The sequence below is a fragment of the Brassica napus genome, chromosome A8 (genome assembly GCF_020379485.1).
Source record: "Brassica napus cultivar Da-Ae chromosome A8, Da-Ae, whole genome shotgun sequence".
In the NCBI taxonomy this organism is placed as follows: domain Eukaryota; kingdom Viridiplantae; phylum Streptophyta; class Magnoliopsida; order Brassicales; family Brassicaceae; genus Brassica; species Brassica napus.
Window position 1 is genome coordinate 14,586,968 of NC_063441.1, and position 5,107 is coordinate 14,592,074.

Sequence of the window (5,107 nt, forward strand, 5' to 3'; positions counted from 1 at the left end):
GATTTATAAATTTATATGAGCCACCAAATTTATAATCCCAAACCAGAAATAATCGATGGTAATGTTCTTTATGCACGCTTTTTGTTCATGTTGTCAACGTTTTCGTTTTCTTTGCTTAGAAAAAAAAGGGAAGGAAAGAAGTTTGGATGATAATTAATGACACGTTTTTGCCTTTTGCTTATAAAATATAGCTTTTGGTGTGGAATATTTACGTTGTTCATACTTTATTATGATGAAATTACAATATTTAGCTTGGTCAGTTTATAGAAAACTAATATTTGTATTGTTGCTCTTTTCTGGTATTTATGTTTTCTCTACAGTTAGCAATCTAAGTTACTTTTGAAAATGCATTGATTTATAATATGTTGTAACAAATATTTATTTTGTTAAATGTTTCATTTCTTACGCATATCACCAATTTCTAAAATCTTTGAACATCACATATTGTATCTGTGAGATAGATAAATTAAGGTATTTAATTTGCAAGAATATTTTCTTCAAAACTTTTAAATGATGTTAGTTTGTCATATGTGCGACTTGCTTATTTTTTCTTTTTTTAAAGATGCAAAGAATATCCGCGCTACAACAAAAATATTATTTCAACTTGGCATAACTATCATCAGAACTAACACTAATCCATATTTCCATGTTAATATCTTAATCTCTTTGTTTTTTTTTTGGCTCAACCTTCATACTTTTCATTAACCCAATAGTTTACACATTATCACCCTCCACTAAGATATTCAACCAACTTGGCAACAGAATACAATATAGGAGAATTATTCTAAAAAAAAAGAGAGATCTTCCTTTGCAATTTTTTCTGCCATTCTATTCCCTTCTATAGATTGAAAGACTACCATGTGATCTCCTATCTTTAAGTGCACGAGTTGAATATCTTGGATATGGCGATTGAGAGCAGGCCTTGGTTCATCTTCCTGCAAATCATACCAAAGATGGATTGAACGCGTGAGAACGTAGACACTTGTTCATATTTGTTCAACTGGTTTTATAAAATCAGTCATAAGCAAAGTAGCTATTGCTGTAAAAAAGTAAACGCAAATATACTTACCGCATCATAAATTGTTTTCTTTTTTGTGCAACACCAATTTCTGTGTCACTAAAATCTGTTGATCATTACACACTGAAAATCATGTAAATCTTTTTGTCCACCATCACGTGCTCTAAAAGCTGCAAAAAAGAGAAAGAATAAGATATGTTCATACTCAGTTCTAAAAAAAAAGAGTTCATATTCAAAGATTTGTTTGCTCTTGATTCACACAACACAAACAAATTTATATGATCAGCTCATCAGAGAAACATATATTTGGTTATGATAAAATATGTTCCACATCAGGAAATAAATAACTTGGTAGTGGCTTTTGCTTCCTCAAACATTACTCTGTTCTCATTGCTAACTTAAAAGCCATAACATGCAGGCCAACAGAGATATCAGGGAAACGGTTGCAGATCTACCGGTAATTCTGCAAATTCAAATAAAAAAGAACTAAGAAAGGTTACCAGCAGAAGCTGCTGAGTCAGGCTCCTTTATGTCGACAACAACACATTTGGACATCAAAGATGCTTTAGCTATGGCTGAAGCATATTGTAAGCAACATCTCACAACCCTAAGAAAAACACTCGGTTAGCATGCAGAATGGAGTACTTCAATCTTTAATTAAGTAATGATCATTTTTACTTTGGTTGGATCAATGGCTCCTGCTGACAAAATATCTTTATATGTGCCAGTTGCAACGTTGCAACCGTGTTTTGGGTGGTCGATAGAGAGTACCTGTGAACCCAAAAACAGTTTATGACTTAGTTTCTATATCAAAGAAACTAACTTCCAATTTGTATAATATGATCTTTATATTGTTAACTTTTTTGCTGACAACGCTTCCCTTAACACCTACTTCAACGGGTAGCTATGTCTTACTTAACAATGTCAGCTCCATGAATGCATGAGATATATATCCGACGCTTTAAGATAACAGTTTAAATACGCAATTCATGGAAAGTCATGTACATTCATTAAACTTGTGCTGAACAAAGATCATTTATATATAGTATATTTTAAGTAACTACAAAACTGTCAAATTAGTTATGAACCAAATGAGGACTCTCTGTCATATTACCTTGTCAAGAAGGAGCTTGTACTCCACAAGTTCATTGTAAGAGCACTGCAACTTGTCATTAACAACTTTGGTTTCGGAAAGTTCAGCTTCTAGCTCGCCAAACTTGACCTGAAAAGGCGAAAGAAGGAAATCAGTATAGCGATGAAGAAATAGGAAGCAATGGCCGTGCCAGAAATTAATAAACAAAAAAAAAACAAAAAAGAAGCAAGTATTTGGGTTCACCTCAACATCAGCCAAATCCTTATAAACTTCTTTGTCTATGAACTCTTAGAAAGAACTCCAACCTTTAACATTTAGTCTTAAGAAACATATCTTTCGTGCCATCCCTCCACATCTTTTTATCTTCATACATATCAACAATGAGTTATGAGAAATGTCCAATAAACGTAAGATATAATTTCTTTCAACATACAAAATTATAATTTGTGTCTCACCTTCTTGTCAAGTTCTTTTCTCTTGCGAGACCGATTGTTCTGGCTAGCAGCTCCTGCTGCAACTAAGACCTCGGAAGCATCAAAGGTAACTGAATCTCTGGCCACAAAACAGATTAGATAGACACTCAGTAAAAGAGAGACCACGCTACTACATTACATCAAGAGAAGCAGTAGAAGGGAAGAAAGAACTGACCAGGATGGCGTTGGGCTTACAAATAGCCCAGAGATTGACCTTGTGATCTTCCCCACCAATGACCAAAACCCTGGATGATTTCCTTCCGATCTTTAGACAGTTGACAGCAGCAGAATGTGCCACAAACTCCTCTTCGTATCACACACAAAGTCAAAACCAAGGCTAAGCAAATGCAATTAGATGAGGAGACGCTAGTCAAAACTCAGTTTGACTGATAAGTCCTAAATTCATACAAACACACGTCTCCAGAGGTCTTAAATTAGTCCACGGGTAGGAAAAAAACAAAAGAAAAAAACAGATCTTCCTAATAATAGAAGCAGCAGATCCAGCACAACAATTGTGTAGTAATCCATGAGCAAAGACAGGAAAAATAGAATTCCTAGAAAACTTGGAAATGAAGAAACTTTCTGGGAGAAAATAAGGATATCTTGCTTGTAGGCTCGCTTGGAAGTCATGGAGGAAACGAAACTACGCTGAGATGAATCTGTCTCACCAGGCTCGGTTTTAACGCTTTCCAGATTAGAGTTGGAGTTAGAAGGTACCAATCTCGTAATAGTAGTCTCACCGGAACGTTTCCGCCTAACTTCTGCTCATCAACAATCACAGAATCAAACTGCTCGCTTCAAGAGGGCTGAATTAGAAGGAAGAGTCAATGTCCTGGCGGCGGTGGAGAGATACCTAAACCGACTCCAGTAATGGCTAGTGCTTGAAAATACGACTTATGTAGGAAAACCTCAGGCGTCGCTGACTCACCGATGAAGGAATAGGAGAGACTACTTCCATTTTTTTGATTCATCTGATTTAGGGTTTCCATTCATGTGCGTTTTGGGCACAACCGAACTTTAAGCCAAGACAAAAATAAAATCTAAACTTTAAGCTCAGACAAAAATAAAATGTTCTGATTGGTTGAATATTTTTGATGACGTGGCGTAGCTAGATTTTGAGGAAATCCCCCTTTTAGTATTGTGATGACACTAACAAAATAAAAATCATATGAAAAGAATTCTACCAATATAGGGAAGAAAAATTTAAGCAAGTAGACAGAAATAGTAAAAACAAGGTGTGTTAACTTATATTTTTTATTTAAAAAATTAAGAATACCAAGAATTTATAGTTTTGTAACCTTTTGTTTTTGGGCAGATAGTTTTGTCAACCCAAGTGATTTGGTCGCTTTGTATACTTATGCAGACATGCTATTGACTAGATATATCATTCATCTATTTGACAGATTTTCTCTTTAGCTATTCAGTACTCGGCCGAATTATCAAAATCGCTCAGTTCTGACTAGACATATGTGTGCAACACTCAGTTATTAGATTAGATATTTTCTTCATTCAGTTGGCCTCAGCCCACAATTATTAGAAGCCCATTCTTCAATCTTCCCTCAGTAGAGGAAAAAGAAGAAAACTTCACTGATACTATTGTGCTAGGTAAACTCATCCGCGCCCATACGCATGCATTAATATTCTTTTTAAACTAAAACTAGATCTTGACCCGCGCAATCGCGCGGGTGTTTGTTTTTAATTATATATATATTTATTTATTTATTTATGTATTTTAGATCATTAGTGGTATACATTTTAATGTTAATAATATATTTAAATATTTATGTAACTATTTCAAATATAATAATTTTATAGTTTACATATAGTAATTAATCAATTGTTTAAAACCGTCACAGTTTCTTAATATATATTTATGTTATCGTATTTGTATTTACTTATTGAAAAAATAATATATACATGAAACAACCTATTTAAAATTATTTTGTATTAAATATATGCTCAATTCTGAGCCACCGGCCTTCAAAGCCAAATTTTATTTTAGCAATATTTGTTACGTTTATTCATTTTAGATAATATATTATTATATATACAAAAGTATATGTCAATTTTATACATGTATTATATAGTTTACGAATCTTAAGTCATTTTGTCATCGTATTATATTTTTAGCATAAATATTTAATATTTATGAAAAGAAAATTTATAAATTTAATATAGTTTTATCATATTTAGTTCAATGTAATAATTTTATTATAACATGAATTATTATTATTATAAAATAGATAAAAATAAGATAGATTTTCATTTTATAAACGATAGCTGAATATATATTAATTCATAATAATAGTTCATTGCTAATTACGAAATTAGTTAAAATATTTACATAAAGAATTTGAAAACTAAGATATTGTTAAAATATTTCTCAACAGATTTGTTAGAATCTTTAATATATATATATATATATATTTAAATGCAAAAAACTATCATGATTAAAGTAGTTACAAAAATTTTATATTATTAGCTTTAATGAAATTCATGTTAATTTTTAATACATGTATTATA

The 5,107-nt window shown here is 32.0% G+C and overlaps 1 long non-coding RNA gene across 1 annotated transcript; it reads right to left on the bottom strand.

The window, feature by feature from the left end:
• Nucleotides 1-619: 619 nt before the first annotated feature.
• Nucleotides 620-3,698, bottom strand: LOC106440886. Its single transcript, XR_001287782.3, has 8 exons — nt 2,760-3,698; nt 2,567-2,663; nt 2,355-2,474; nt 2,133-2,240; nt 1,697-1,789; nt 1,519-1,625; nt 1,070-1,188; nt 620-935 (listed from the first exon to the last, which is right to left on the bottom strand). It is a non-coding gene; the product is annotated as an uncharacterized LOC106440886 (long non-coding RNA).
• Nucleotides 3,699-5,107: the final 1,409 nt, after the last annotated feature.